The sequence below is a fragment of the Thermobia domestica genome, chromosome 8 (assembly GCF_964235325.1).
Source record: "Thermobia domestica chromosome 8, izTheDome1.hap1.1, whole genome shotgun sequence".
Taxonomy (NCBI): Eukaryota; Metazoa; Arthropoda; class Insecta; order Zygentoma; family Lepismatidae; genus Thermobia; species Thermobia domestica.
Window position 1 is genome coordinate 292,512,358 of NC_137461.1, and position 16,530 is coordinate 292,528,887.

At 37.1% G+C, this 16,530-nt stretch overlaps 1 protein-coding gene across 1 annotated transcript in view; it reads left to right on the forward strand.

Annotated features, from left to right (window-relative positions):
• The window catches only part of LOC145692040 (uncharacterized), a 28,127-nt gene extending 13,841 nt beyond the window's left edge, over window positions 1-14,286 (forward strand). The window contains exon 4 of the mRNA XM_081767333.1: window positions 13,121-14,286. The gene's annotated coding sequence lies outside the window, so the exon portion shown is untranslated. The remainder of the gene's footprint in view (window positions 1-13,120) is intronic.
• Window positions 14,287-16,530: the final 2,244 nt, after the last annotated feature.

Below are 16,530 nucleotides of genomic sequence, written 5' to 3' on the forward strand. Positions count from 1 at the left end.
CTTCCAAACTCAATTTTTCTCTTCTGTTGATGGCAACGCTGTTCAGCGGATGCTTCTAGACTTAATGTCAACGCAAACAATTCTTTCAATATCTGATTTAAGGTGTACAAAACGTTAGTACCTTACTCCCTGTGTGCACCAACACATACTACACGTTATTTCTCCAAACGTTTGCAATACTGGTCTTCCTTTACAATCTCTTTTGTCTTTATTTTCATTGCTGCTTTCAATGATGATATTCAATTTAGGCCATTCCAATTACAAAAACAAAACTTTGTCTTGGGTTGGCAACACTGTTTATCCGGTGCTGCTTGTCAAGACACGAACAGATGTCGCGCTTTCTCTAGTTGTTCGTGTAAAGTTTCGTTTCTCTGTCTGTTTTAGTTTCTCCATTACCACGGTCGGAAATTCTAAATTAAATTGTAAAGTGGAAATGACATTTAATGATTTTGTCGTCAAGTCGACACGAGTTAACATTCTCGTAGAGAGCTGCCATTTCATTAATGCGTGTTTATGGTCACATAGAATACATTTGGGGGAGGGTACGTATCGCAACACGAAATTACCTAAAATAAGTAAGGGACACCCTAATTAGCATATAGAAATTTAAATATGAATTCTGGGATTTTGTCCGGGCTAGTGGGATCTGTTAATGTTATGAATGTGATACGTATCTAAGGGGTCTTCCACTTATAACATAACGCGGCAAAGGGAGAGAGGGGGTTCTGCCTTGCGTTAAAAATTATGACAGGAGGGAGAAGTGAGTTAATGTCTTCGTTACGTAATGTGTTTTTTTGTAATCTCTATCTTTATTCCCAAGTTTATATGCAATCTTTTAAACAAATAACTTTATTCAGTTCTTTTCATTTTTATAAATAAATATTGATATTGTTTTGGAAAATTGAGAACATACAGCCCGTATAAATTGAACCATGCAGAAAGAATTTGAAGACGCTACTAAACACCAGAATGACTAGTGATGAACCCTGTGTATATTAAAATACAATAAAGCTATGTTTTGTGGCTATAACCGCAATGAATTTGCAGTACACACTTTTCTGGAGTTAGTTGTTAGCGATCGTAACTACCGCTTGAAAATGCTCTCACGTTCCCACTCGTATCGCTATTTCTAAGAATAAATTTTAAACTTTTGATTTAAATAATTACCCACTCTATTCTTCCAAGGAGTTTCGCATGTGAAACAGAAGAAACTCGTTTTCGTGAAATATTTTCCGCGATAGAACGATCCAAGCAAAATAAGATATTAAAAACCGAATTCATCGGATATTCAATCTCATGCTGAATTTTTTACCTTTAGATTTGAAGTTTCCATAAGAAATCGAGTTTATTCGCATTCTGGCACTAATTTAGGACAAGAATAATTTGAAAAGAGGTAAACTGAAGTCCAAAGAAAATGGCCGAAAACTTCTTCACAAATGAGATGTTTCTGCTCCTTCACGTGTGCAGCCACGTCGAATCTCTAATCTACTGGGAAGAGAACTTCTTTGTATCGTCGACACTGGGAAACCTCAAATACAGGAAGCATCCTGGATTCCAGAAAAAAAGAGGCCAATGTCAATTCTCTAAATCCTGTTTCACATGCATCTTCCTGCAGCAAACCCTCCTTGCCAATCATCGGTGACCTAAGAGGTTGGGTGCGAACTCCTTGAGAAAACGACAGTATGGAATTTCGAAGAATGCAGACTGGCTAATTAAACAATCTTATGGGGTTAAAATATTACAATACTATCATTTTTTAATACTTTGATTTCTTGGCGAAAAAACACTACAAATATATTCAAAATACAAGCATTTTGTAATGAAAGGTTCTGCCATTATTTTTATTGTGATAACCCCCAAAATTAACAAAATAGGTGAAAAAACAAAAATCAAAAAGTGATACGTAACAAAAGGGGAGGGGGTTCAGTCTTGCATTAGGAACTGTGATAACGGAAAGGGAGGGGGTAAAATTGATCAAGAACTGCGTAACGTAATATATGAACGGCTCCTAATGCCTATTACGTGTTCTACCTATCTGCAACACGTTTTTGAATAACTCCAATGTCTTTATTAGTTCTCGAGATATGTACCTTCGAAGCAATGTGTACAAAATAAAATCGATCATATCTCGAACGAGCTTTTCATATCGATGTCTCGATCGATTGATTGTCATGGCCAATACTATCATTCCTCAAAATATGGCACTTTTCTGGTGAGACACCCGATATATATATATATACAGGGTGTTTCAGATAAAACGTCCAGTGCTTATAAATCCGAAACGGCTGAGAACAAAAAGATGAAACAAAAACTGAGATAGGAAAATGTCATAGGGCACATCACATGGTGTTGTTGTGGTGACCCCCAGGGCCCTCCTTCAAGGGGGCCCAGGGCCAACTTCAAATTTTCAAATGGGAACATGTATTGAATCATACCTCATTCAATAGTACTTGAAAAACGAAACAACTTTTGTAAGAAACAATTTTCGATTTGGGCCACCGTTTTCAAAATGGCCGCAAAAAGTGGGTCCTGTATCAGATAAAACGTCCAGTGCTTATAGGCCTAAATCAGAAACGGTTGAGAATAGAGAGATGAACCAAAAACTGAGATAGAAACAATGGTAAAGCATATCAAGTGGTGTTGTTGTGGTGACCCTCAGGAAACTCCGTGAAGGGGGCCCAGGTGCCAATTTCAAACTGATACAGGACTTTTTGTGGCCATTTTGAAAACGGTGACCCAAATCGAAAATTGTTTCCTTCAAAATTTGTTTCGTATTTTAAGGACTATTGAATGAGGTATGATCCAATACATGTTCCCATTTGAAAATTTGAAGTTGGCCCCTGGGTTCCCTTGAAGGAGGGCCTTGTAGGTCACCACGACAACACCATGTGACGCGCCGTATGATATTTTCCTATCTCAGTTTTTGTTTTATCTTTTTATTCTCAGCCATTTCGGATTTATAAGCACTGGACGTTTTATCTTATATAGGACCCACTTTTTGCGGCCATTTAAAAACGGTGGCCCAAATCGAAAATTGTTTCTTACAAAAGTTGTTTCGTTTTTTAAGTACTACTGAATGAGGTATGATTCAATACATGTTCCTATTTGAAAATTTGAAGTTGGCCCCTGGGCCCTCTTGAAGGAGGGCCCTGGGGGTCACCACAACAACACCATGTGATGTGCCCTATGACATTTTCCTATCTCAGTTTTTGTTTCATCTTTCTATTCTCAGCCGTTTCGGATTTATAAGCACTGGAAGTTTTATCTGAAACACCTTGTATATATATATCATACGGTACGCTGAAGTACATGAAAACGTTAACCCTACCTTTTACATTATAAGGGTTAGTTACGATATATTGACATGAATTTTAAGTTCTAAGCTTCACGCAACGATCACAAAGATGAAATACATACTGTGTTCAAAACGACAGAAAGTTAGCTTTACTCCCTTCTACATTCAAACACTATTTTTTTTAAATTTGTAGAATGAATAATACAAAATACAAGGTGTATTTCTAAAGTGATTAAACATTTTTTGCCGCGCACCGGCAGATCGCAGCACGTTTGAGAGTATTGAGTTAGGTATTCGTCACCTTCAGTTTTGCAGCGCACCCTAGATCAGTCAGTTCCGAGCATCAGTGGCGTTAGGATTGCTGATTTAGTGCACCCCTGTTTTGAGACTTGTCATGGCACATACTTTCGAATAACGTTGCATGATCAAGTCCTGACCAAACTGGACAAGAACACTGCAGCCACAAACATATAAACTGCTTAAACAAACCTACTGAGAGTCTACTTTTTCGTACGTATAAGTTACAAGGTGCATGAAGAAGTTTAAGGCGAGTCAGAAGGGGTGGACGAAGGGTCGGCCATCAATAAGCCCACTGATGAAAATGTGAATCGTATGCACGAGTCGTTAAATGCTGACATATAATAAGTGTTCGGTAGTTAACTAACGATCTGAACATTCCGAAAACCGTTGTGCATCGCATCATTACGGAAGAATTGAACATACCAAAGGTGTTGCTAAGCTGATCCAAAAATTGTTGACAAATAAGCAAATGATCAATAAAGTGTTGATGGCCAGTGAATTAAAGGAACGTGTGGAAATTGAACAGGATTATTTGGACAACGGAAAGGACGCCATTTTGACAGCATTAAGACTGTCTAAGCGCCGTGACAACTGCTTTAAAGGAGATTCCCGTTAAGGCCTTCGAGGGGGCGTACCGGCATGGATGAGTCGGTGGAAAAAATGTGTAGACCTAAATGCTCGTGGACAGTAATTAGAAGAATATTAACTGTTGTACAGATCTTGTTAATAAATCATTTTCATTTACAAAATATATTTCATAACTTTTGGGACACACCCTGTACTATTAAGTTTCATTTAAGTTTATCAGTTGCTGAATAACTATAGTAAATTCCAGTCTATTGATGCATACGAATTTCATCCTTATTATTATTAAATTTATCATAAATATTCTACCTTCACTGGTGGGTAGAATATCCATGAAACGCGTCAAGACAGAAATTTCGTGACGTTATACAAAACAGTTCTTCCAATATAAAACTTAACATTTTTCGACATGAGACAACACTTTCGTGATACGTTTTTCAGACAAGACGAGACAACATCAAATCTTTGTGAAAGTAATGCGGAGTTTTGAAATGTGAGCTTAGACTGCCATATCGTGTCTAAATCAGAACGGAATTAAGTTAAATGAAAGTTATCTTTATATCATTACATAAATCTTTACATCCTTCTTTACATCATTAAATAATTCTGCTAACTACAATCAACGGTAATTATCCCAGAAGAGTAAACCTATGTGGTTCTGGAGTCCAAAGCCGCAAATATATTTCATTGGCCCTCAGGAAAAGTGAACCGCTTACTGCAGAAAGCAAACATGTGCACATTCCGTAATGTTGCAGGAGAGGCTAAAAAACTGAAGAAAATTATCTTTACGGTATTTCCACCATAACATTTCTTTAATGATAGAAGTATACGTTATTAAAACACACATGCAAAATTTGTGTAGGACGTAAGGGGATGGAGGAGACACTTTAGTTTTCAGACATGTTTAATTTCTGTAGTGTACGCATAGATTGAATTAATTCAAGAAAACGACAATAAAATTAAATAAACATTCCTTGTTGGAACAAAGCTGTTAAACATTTCAGAATAATATATAAGTTGTTGAACTGCAATTTAATCAGTCATCTTTGTCATCAGAACGTGTTTCCGTTGTAATGGACCAAGATGCTATTGAACTTCAACATAGCTTCTTTCTTGAGGTAAGTAGACCAATGTTGTGTTTTGTCATCCATTTCCATGTTGCTTATGAGCAGGACAGAGCTGTACGTTTGTCTGGCAGGCAAGTAAGTCAAAGTGTTTAGAAGAGTTTCTCAGCCTAAAAGTATGCACTATCAAACCACCAATATTCATGTTACACTGACTAATATGTAGAGTTAAAGATAAGAAGTACATCTCATGGTATTTTGAAATGCTGAAAGTCCTTTTAGGTGTTTAGGAACATTTCTGCCATAAGAGTCGTCGCTCAGACACGCTTTTTTGTAAACTTCAGGCCACCAGGAACTGTAGTCAATGCAATCAGTCGCTTTCATTTGAACAATAGGAAATTTGTTGGGGATGGTGAGGAAAGTTTTTATGAGCTCAACAACGTCATCCACTGTGTAGTATCCTTCCTCCTTCCTCAGCTTCCTCCGTATTATCCCGAAATCCCCATCATCGGGCATGAAGAAGTGACCTCTAACGGGAAAGCTACAAAGTCTCGTTTACCACCGATAGAGATCTCGTCCGGGACAAGTTTCCTTTCTGCGGTAAACGGATTGAACGCGTCGCGATACCCATTGTTATTGAGCCGTATCGCTGATTCTTGAAGCTCATTAATTGTTTTAATCAGAAAAAGATAAACAGTTATTGCAGTGTTAACTTCAAACTTAATAAGCAAACTTCATATAAAAAAAAACTCTCTCGCAAGCAAATACATGGATGTTTGTCAATGTGTGTGTGCGTTTGGCTTCGCTCGAGTCGCCCAGAGCACCTTATATGGCGAAAAAGAAAGGAAATCACCTCCTCGCCGCATTCTTGAGGACCGTATCACCGTCAAGATTAACTTTTGTTTTGTTACCGAAGAGGACAACAAAATCCAGACATTTTTCCTCCCAAAAGCTTCGCTTCACAAGGATTCGCAAAGAAAAATCAAGTCTTTCGGGCAAATGTTCCCGATCTTGAAAGAAGTGTTTTGCTAAATCGTGCTCACCCACTATTCCCAAAGCTTTGGTGGGTTGAGCATTAAGATCAGTGAACTATTTTAATTTTATGCGCATCATAGTATTATTGTACGTGCACTGTATTTCAAGTTAAATTTGTTGCTTAATGTATTAAAAAAAATTCTAAAGTCTTCTGTGTGAGAACGCATACCACGTTGGAGCCGAGCAATTATGGATCACAACCCATAGGTTCAGCCACAGGCCCCTTCCACAGCGTATGATTCAACGATAAAACAACAACAGGCTTCAAAACGGACTTACTGGACAGACATCGTTGTCAGTAAAACAAACATATTAACGCAATAGCCACAAATATATCGCTAATGATTTGTAAAAAAAAAAAAAAAAAAAAAAAAAAAAAAAAAAAAGCCGAGCTCGCAAAATAGAAAATTATTAAATTTTTGTAAATTAAAAAATAATAATAACAAAATGAAATTTAAACATGATTTCTAAAGAGCAAACGCAATTTGAATAAATATTATGTTGCAGGTGGATAGAACAACATTTAAAGTTTAAACCTAAAATACTGTTAAATTTCTCTGAACGTTGATATATTATCATTCTATTGTTCGCTTGTTTCTGTTGTACTAGAGAAGAAACACCTCCTCCAGTTCCCTTCCAGGCGGCAGCGTACCAAGAACTGACGAAACGTTGCCACGTTGGACCGCAATGGATATATGTTGGAATAAGAAGGATGCTGAACGAACATCTCCAGAAACGATAGATATGCGTCTGCCTACCTCTCTGATAAAATCAAGGCTTCCAGAACCCCATGCTCCACTGGTCTCGATGGCTATTGGAGCAAATACAAATTTATCGAGGAGATTGTTGTATTTTCTTTTCTTTTCTGCCTCTCTACGTCTAGCAACATTTCTAGCATTCACAATAGTCAATGGGAGGCTTGAATGGGAAAATGTGTCCGAACATGTAAAATCCCATACTAGTGATTTGCCTCTTATCCATGGTATTAATGTCATGCCATCAGGTCATTTACCATCGGAACGACAACAGCCTGATGGTTCACGAATCGAAGAAATTCCTGTCGTCGTGATGGCTCCCAAAATGATGTCATTGTAATATGAATGCCTGGTGTTTCTGCCTATGCTCTTCATGCATGAGAGGCCATGCAGGCCGCGTTGGTTAACTTGATACCCGCAAGCAGGACAGCGATGCGGCTCACAAACAGCTGGACCTAGTCTTAGGGCTACTGCGATTCGAAAGGTTTCATTAGACATATGAAGACCTAATTGGGGAGAAGGTAACGCATTTAACCATGCCCCAGCATGGGAGGTTGACGCAACAAGAAGTCTAGCTTTATCCTCTGGAACAGAAACGGATTGTAAAAGAAGTTTATGGAAATGTACTACTTTTGGTGTGTATCAAGATGCCTGAGAACCTCTTTTGCTGATTTAAGTAAGGTCCGTATCTGTTATATTTATCCATTTGTTAGAGCTTTCTTCAACTATCCCATCTGGGTCCAGGTGGTAGCCTTGAGGAAGGAGAGCCTCGATTGAACGAAGAGATCTGTGGTAGGACGCCAAAAAGATAGGAATCGCCATATGAACAATTCGTCGAATACCAAGGCCTCCCAATCCAACAGGTAAGGATGCTTGCATCCAAGAGTCGTCACTCAAGGAGCAGTTCAAAATTGGCTCCAAACCCATTTTGACGATATGATCATATTTCTTCAGCAGTGGAGTCTCATTCCAAGATGGAAAGCACCGTAGAAAGTATTTTAGGGTAGGGATTGACAATGAAGCACGTAGATGAAAAAAGCTGCGTGTGCTGAAATCGAGTCAAGACGAGACAGGAAATATTCTAATTTGGATATTTTTTGAGAGCACAGTTGTAAATACTTCCTCTGTGAGAGCAGAACCTAAAAGACAAGCATCCTGTTTGGTTAGGAGACGTATTCCTGGGGCAACTTCTCAAAATCTTCTGAATAATTGGTCGGATGTAACTTCATCTAATCCAAGAAAACCAACTTCGGATTTTGAGAAATTCAAATGTAAGCCAAGACTGATGCTTTCTCATTTATATGTGTTAACGTTGAAAGGACAGCCTCAGATTTGTCAGCAATAGTCCCATCATCCAAATACCATATGTTTAGTTCAGTATTAATTGAATGTACTAAAGAGTGTATTGTTATGGCAAAAAGTGCTGGGCCCAAGGGAACACCTTGTTGTACTCCTCTCTGGGACGAAATAGTGTCTTGGCCTAAAAATAGGTTACTGGGTTGAGCGTAATACTGGTGAACTTATAGGTATATTGAGGGAAAATATTTCAATACCTCAGTAAGCATGGAGTCCCGGCGAAGTCATTAAAAGCGTTGCGAAAATTCAGCTTTACGACAGCCTTTGGAGCGTTGTGTTTGGAGGAAAATATATCCTGGTTGCATGAACGACTCCGTTGGAAATACAAACTCCAAGTTGATGGGGAGACAAAAAGTTCTTAACAGGCTCTCGTATTCTGAAGCATATAATTTTGGCTGATATTCTGCGCCAAATATTCCCTATAGCGGTAGGTCTGATTCCACCCCATTTCTTTTTAAGAGCGATAAGTTTGGCTTCGAAAAACAAAGGGCGAACTTCTAGAGGTATTTTTCAAGAAATAATTAGATTGAACAGATCACACAGTGATTTTAATAGCTTTTCCTTCGATTCAAGATTTGGCAAGATAAAAGATCTTTGAGAATCGAAGGGCAAAGACCATCTAGACCTCCCGAGCTACCAGATGGAAAAGAATGTATAGCATTTTTAACTTGGTTTACTGAAACTCCTTGAACTCTGTGTTGATCTCCTGGAAGATTCAGTGAAGTAAATATACCAGGGTGGGCGGGATGTTTCTCCAACTACGTCTCAAACACTGAAGTGGCAGGGGCTGCTACTGTATCATCTGACATTAGTAAACGGGCTGCTCTTCGTATATCACCATCGGCTAATTTATTTTCAATAATTTTCATATTTGACACATTCTGTTTAGGTATAGATTTCTTCATCTTTAGCGAGTGTAAGGTTAAGGCCTATATTATCCCAAACACGAACTCTTTGTTTTACCCATGAGGTAAGGCTCTTTATATTTTCGGATTGTTTGGGAGCAGTTAGTGCTACAAATGGAAATATAAACAGGTTGATCCATTCTCTTTCTGCATTTGAAATAGCTACTTGCTGTAATAACTTGGAAAGTGCATTAGCAACCTCAGTTCGAGCACCACGAAGGACACGTCTTAGGATGTGTGTATAGGATCTTAATGACGTCAAAAGTTTACCCAAGTTAGGTAACGTTAAATCCTGTGTGCTATCATTGCAGTTAGTGATGCTACATTTGTGGCTCTACAGTCAGGAAAGTTATTATTATTGGTATGAAGACAATTCTCTTCTGCGTTTATGATCTAATGCTTTTTATCTATATGAATAGCTAATCCTCTCGCATTCACATAAAACTCTCCACAGTGGGGACAAGGTAACACCTTTACAGATCTAGGAGTGGCTGAAAAGTGGCCTCTGGCAGGCCTGCCAGTGCTGGCGTACAAGTCATTGCCGGGGTTATCGGTTTCACCTGATTCCGCTGAGTTAACTAATGGAGATTGAACACTGGGAACGCTTGCTTTCTGCAGTAAGCGGTTCAAGTGTCTGTGATGGCTCCTCAGTATCAATCACCACGGTTACCAATTCAGACTATGTAGAAAAACAATGTAGCCAAGCATGTTAAAATCACTAAATTTATAAACACACACGCACGCATATATATATATATATATATATATATATATATATATATATATATATATATATATATATATATATATATATATATATATATATATATATCCTTTTATCTTATTTAATCTATCGAACTGTTATTATTCTTTTTTCAATTTTGGGAATTTCACACATGGGAAATCTCATTTTACCAAAGACAATTTTAAAATATTTTTACTGACCTTTCAAGGGACAGAGCCCCTGACATTTGTTGGGATTTCACCGTTATGAGATCCTCTGCTAGGCACTGTATTATTTGTTGAAGACTCCCTACGAGAATGAAATGGTGACTAGACATGCCATTTACCGTGTCACTTCAACTCGTATATCTTTTCCATACTGATAATGGATTTACACTCACTGTAGCCTCTTCCTACCAACCAACTTTGGCAGATAGTTCTCAGTGTTGCAATGGAAAACGCTTAGAGAAAAAAGACATTTTATGTGTATTTATATCTTACAAGGAAGGGTCACGCAGTGGCTCCGCTGAAATCCGAACGAAATAATTGTGTTTGCATTTGATATGTTATAACTATATGAATCTCAAAGTTATACGTGCCACTGGGTGGAATGTCGTGAGTTACAACATATTTTGTAATATAAAAGCTAGAACACTGGTAGAATAGTTTGAACCGAGTCATTTGTTCGGAAACGGTTGGGTAAATGAAAAACTCGGATAATACGTATCTCATCATTTTCAAGGGTACACTTTTTCGGATAAAAAGCTTTGCCCCAGGGTCCTCACAGGGTCCTAGACGGGGTCCAACTCAAAATTTACAAATGGCAAGCAGGGTTAAGTAGCACATCATTTGAAAGCTGTTGTAAAATGAAAGAAAATGCAGCAAGTCTCGACTCTCTACAACAACGCTGTGCAAAACAAGATTGCGGCGGGTCAAAATGTAAACAAAAACTTAATTGGAAAGTCCATGACTACCCCTATAAATCGGAAACGGTAAGACAAATGTGGAAACAGGAAAGAAAGCGTGGCATTATTTTCAAAGTACAACAATTTAAGTTAAAAGGTCTTGTCCCAGAGTCCCCACTGAGACCCGGGTAGGGTCCAACTAAAAAGTTTCAAATGGCAAGAAGGGTTAAGTGGCTCATCGTTTGCAAGATCTTGTTAAATGAAAGTAGATGGAGTAAGTCTCGACTTTCTACGACAACCCTGTTCAAAACAAGATTGCGGCGGGTCAAAATGTAAACAAAAGCTTAATTGAAAAACTATGGCCACCTTGAATCCAAGATGGTCGCTTAAAACCTATGTCATTCATAACAGTACAAATCTAAATCTCTGTTCTCCTCTATTATGCATTTAGAAACAATTGGAAGACTAAAGAACAATTGAATTTCGATTCACTTCAACTATTATTTCATTCGGTAACAACACATATATGTTTTGTTCTTAATGCACGTTCGTCACGGTTCTCTCGACATCATTTACTTGAATATAACGAACATGCGATGAACACTCAACTCTGACTTCCTACTCATTCTGCTAAACAAAAGTTGAATACCTTCGGATATTTTTCTAATTTTGTCATACGTAGTTCATGCATAAAGGACTTGCTGCACTAGTAGGTTAGGGGCTCTATTGTAACGTATTCGTGATGGTTGCATTTGCATGTCATTCGTTGGTTTGATCGCAATACTTTTTGATCACCAATTTATAGAGGTGACCATGAACTTATAAATTAAGTTTTTTGTTACACTTTGACCCATCACTATTTTGCACAGGGCTGTAGTAGAAAGTCGAGACTTACTGCATTTTCTTTCATTTCACAACAGCTTTCAAATGATGTGCCACTTGCTCCTCCTTGTCATTTAAAAATTTTGAGTTGGACCCCGTCTGGGACCCTGGGACAAAGCTTTTTATCCCAAAGAGTTTGTCGTTGAAAATGATGAGATACGTGTTGGCCGAGTTTTCTACTTACCCAACCGTTTCCGAACAAATGACTCGGTTCAAACTATTCTGCCAGTTAATTTTTTTGTAGTTCTCACATTACAAAATATGTTGTAACTCAGCATATTCCGCCCGGTGGCACGTATAACTTTGAGGTTCATTTAGTTATAACATATCAAATGCAAACACAATTGTCTCGTTCGGATCTCAGCGGAGCCACTGCGTGACCCGTTCTTGTTAGTAAAATTATCACCTATTATCAGATAACCCTGTAATTCAAGAACAAAAGCAAAGAAATTCCATCCAAATACATCGCGAAATCAGAAGAATTTGGGCACAAGTAAAAACCTTGTTTTGTGATAGGTTTCAATGGTCCGCGTTTCTTCATTAATTGGTTACCATTTGTTAAAGGGTTAATATTATAGTATGAGTTGTATCTGTTGATATCCTAGGCACTAATATTGTAAAAAAAAATTAAAGAGTGCTTTGCATCTTTACACTTATAGATGTCTTTTGATTATTTTAGAAATCAAAGGTAAACATTTATAATTAATGTGATTTACACTAAAGTTTCAGGAAACTTCGTTGATTTGAGCAATTGTGCGTTTCTCTTTAGATTCCACTTAGTGAAGCTTTAGGTCCAAATACTTTTATTACGCTTTTATGAACCATTTACAGACTTTTACGGGTCACTGTGGGAAAGGATTTAATGTAGAGATTTTAGAAATTTATCACGTCGTTGACGAATGATTAGATTTAAGTAAGATGCTACGACTAACCAGAATATTGATAAGTAATTTTTGCTACAGGTAAACAACATTGTCGTATAAAAGATTAATACATTAACTCTGCATTAGTTAAAGAATCTAAGTTCAATTAACAGCAATTTACATTCCAACAAGAGCCAGAGAAGCATTTCTTAACAGTGAGAAACTTATGAATAATACAAACTATTATCCTAAGTACAGTAATAACACGAACTATTATCCTAAGTACAGTTTTTAAGTACTAAATAATGAAGTAGAGGCAATTTAGTATTTTTTCTTTATTAACTTGAAGTTTCGAAAATGTGAAGAAATGGCGGAGGTACAGATGAGAGCCTTTAAATAAAGATACACCGAGTTAAATTGTGCTGTTCTAATAAATTTTTCGTATTTTTCAGATGAACTTAACTGCTAACATGGATGGTCCAATGAAGGCAAGAAATCTAAAAATATCTACAGCATTTAATATCTAATTTTATACCAACTACAGCGACGAAGTTAATTTCAGCACTCTGTTTAAGATTAAATTCTTCATTCTTGTTCAAGGAAAGCCAGTGTTGCCAGACCAGTCAGTTGGAAAAGCAGGAGATTCGAAGATAAAAAAACAGGAGAAAGCAGTAGACACATACAGTGGTGGCATTTGAATGTAAATTCGGGGGAGGGGCAATAAAATTTGCCATTATTACGGGCGCAGTAGTCAAAACAAGCAGGTCAGAATTCATTTCCGATGAACTACGTTGAGCAAATGAAAGGGAGAAGTCCCGATTTATATTAATATTATTTGATACACACGTGTGTGAAGTAAAACGTAGTGAAAGAGCAAAGTGCGATGGGAAAATGTCTTTTCATGCACCTAGCGATAACGTAGCTATATGGTACAGTCACACGTGATCGTGGAGTAAGACGATTTCTTGCTGACGATCGTGGAGAAATTATCTAAGCCACTCTTCCAACCCAAATCCCAATCTAAACAACACTTACTTGTAAATCTTACAAAAAGTCATAAAAAGCGCTAACCATAATGCATATAGAAGATGACATAGAATTGTATCCTTTGGATTCATATTATATACAGTAAAGCTCTATAACTACATGCTCTACAGAGCTTTGTGTATTATAACAGAGAAATTTCATCTTTTTATGTGAGGAAACATTGAAAATTCAATATTAATAATAATATATTTCTTTAACTTCTCGAAGTAAGGAAAAAGCAGGAGATTGTTTACTTTTCGTTTTCTTTCGCAGTAGATCAGTAGAACGTAGAAAAATCAGGAGATCTCCTGCAAAATCAGTACATCTGGCAACACTGAGGAAAGCTTGAGCACAAATCATTTATATTCATGGATAAATGAAATCAAACAAAATCGAATCTCCTTTCACCAATAGAAATATTTATATGAAACCGAAATGTTTTAATTTCCTACGTACGACCAGGAGAATATCACCTTTCAAGAAGAAATGAGTCTTTTGATAACAATACGTCAAGCAGAAAGAAAAATATAAATGTACTGTATCTCATATATTTAAATTCAAATTATTTATCAAGGTATTTAAAAAATAATATTATATAGCTAACAAATTAAACCTTGTTTATTACTTACCATAACGAAATAATTATCTTAGAAGCTTCCTCCATACTTCAACATTTCGGGTGTAACACACTGTACTAGTATATATGCCCACGCCATATTTTTCTTCTTCTTCCTTTGTTGCAACCTCTTTGCTGACTCCATATTAACTAGCGGATGTAGATCATAGAATCCAAGGACGTCATAAAATAGAGGATCTGCCCTTACAACTAGATCTTGAAGCCTTACATCACAATTTCGCCACCCCTACCCTGCCCACTCGGCCCAATAAAATCGCAATGTTTTGAGCCAACAATCATGGTAGAAACGGAAGTAGCCAATCAGACGATGGCGGAAATGAGAGTAGCCAATCAAATGTGCCGATGCTCGGTTGTTTATTGGCTTCCTTGATTTAATAGGATGAAGATACATATGGGCAGATGCTCTATTTTATAACATCCTTGATAGAATCATACTCCCTGAAGCAAGAAGCCCCACATATACACTTTCGTTTTTTATATGCTGTTATTCAAAAGGCCCTTGGACATTCACATACTAAACCTTTTTTGTATTTGCTAATCACGTGTGTTACAGAGCGTTTCTGAACTATGCAGATAAACTTTGGAAGATGATTCTACAAGTGTAAACAAGACAAAGGTCCCTATCAGTCTATGTCCTGCAGTAAGTAGTTTTGGATGCCGAAAATTAGCTGCTCTTTAAGGTGACAAATAGTTATCTTACAAAAACGAGACGCACGTGAATCGAGGGGTATTTGTCAACATCTGATTTTCATATTACATTGGGCACCAGGAATATTTTCAGGTTACAAAATACACAAATAACGCCTCAAAAGTTCCAAACACTCAAGATCATCTAAAAGTTTTAATCATGGCATAAAACGACATGAAATGAAATGACTTAGTTTAATTTGCCATGGTTATGCCTTTTAGGGTACAGGAGACGTGTAATTAAAGAAAGCGAATGATTGTAAAATTACATTTTGTACTCTCCAAGGAAATCGAACCCTAGATCTTGCGCACCAACGACCAGCCTGGCCACTAGAGAAATGTGGTGAACTTTTGTACTAAAAATTCTCAAAGAGTGTTGGTACGAAAAAAAAGAGAGTTCTATATATAGTAATTTTAACGAAAGAGCGTATAACTTGTTCTTATCATTTATATTCTAACTAACACTTACAGGACACTTTATTGATTCTTGCTTAGAAACGTGATATTTGGATGTTCCGTTTGAGAATCAGGAAAACGCAACATTTTAATAAAGGCTCTTAGATTTGAGTGCTGCTCAAAGAGTGATTATTGATCGTGCTGCTAATGGTAAGTTGTTTTACATTGCTCGAAATTTTTGTTGTGATCCCAGATCTATGAAAAAGTGGCTGAATCGTCACGCACTTTAGGAAGATCAGAGTAAGGACTACACCAAAACCCAGGAGCGGAAGACAACCAGCAACATTAGCGGTTCAAGTTCTAGTTCAGGAGGAACGGAACTATACTTTGCGTCATCAATGTGTCTTAAAGACAAAGCAGTTGGATTAGCATGTTCATACTAGACATTAAGGTTGAAGTTTATTGCAGCTGGTCTCCATCGGTCACGTCAAGTCATGATAGACGTCCATGTCCAATCGAACTTATGTTCAGTCCTGATGCACTATGAAAATCTAATTATTTTTACGAAAGCGATCATAAAATATATGTTCTAAATCGCAGGTCGGAAGTTAATTCGTTCACTCATCCTAGACTGATTCTATATCCAAGTACTTGACATGATTGGAAATCTTTAGATACATATATCCTATATTTTACAAAAACTGAATACTTATTTACGAAAGTTATAGTGGGAGATGTTTCTTGATCGGTAAAATAAATCCACCCATTATTCTTTACGGGCTTTAGCTGCATCCAGCGAGAAATCATAGAAAATTTCAAAGAATATATGTCCTATGTTGCTAAGAATGAAATATATATAATTGACGAATAGTATTGTAGAACACATTTATTTTCTCATTGATATTCAGCTTTACACTCTTACAGATTTTAAGGTGCATCACCACCCGGAAGTCAGTATAAGCATTAGGTTATTGCCTTAACCAACGCGTAAAGAAATGGCACATATAAGTATTACACTATAAAATAGAGTTATGCGTCAGCTACAACATGAGATACTATTTTCTGTGCTTATGTATTCTGTTAGCTAAAAAAGTAAAATATAAGAGGAAAACTTGA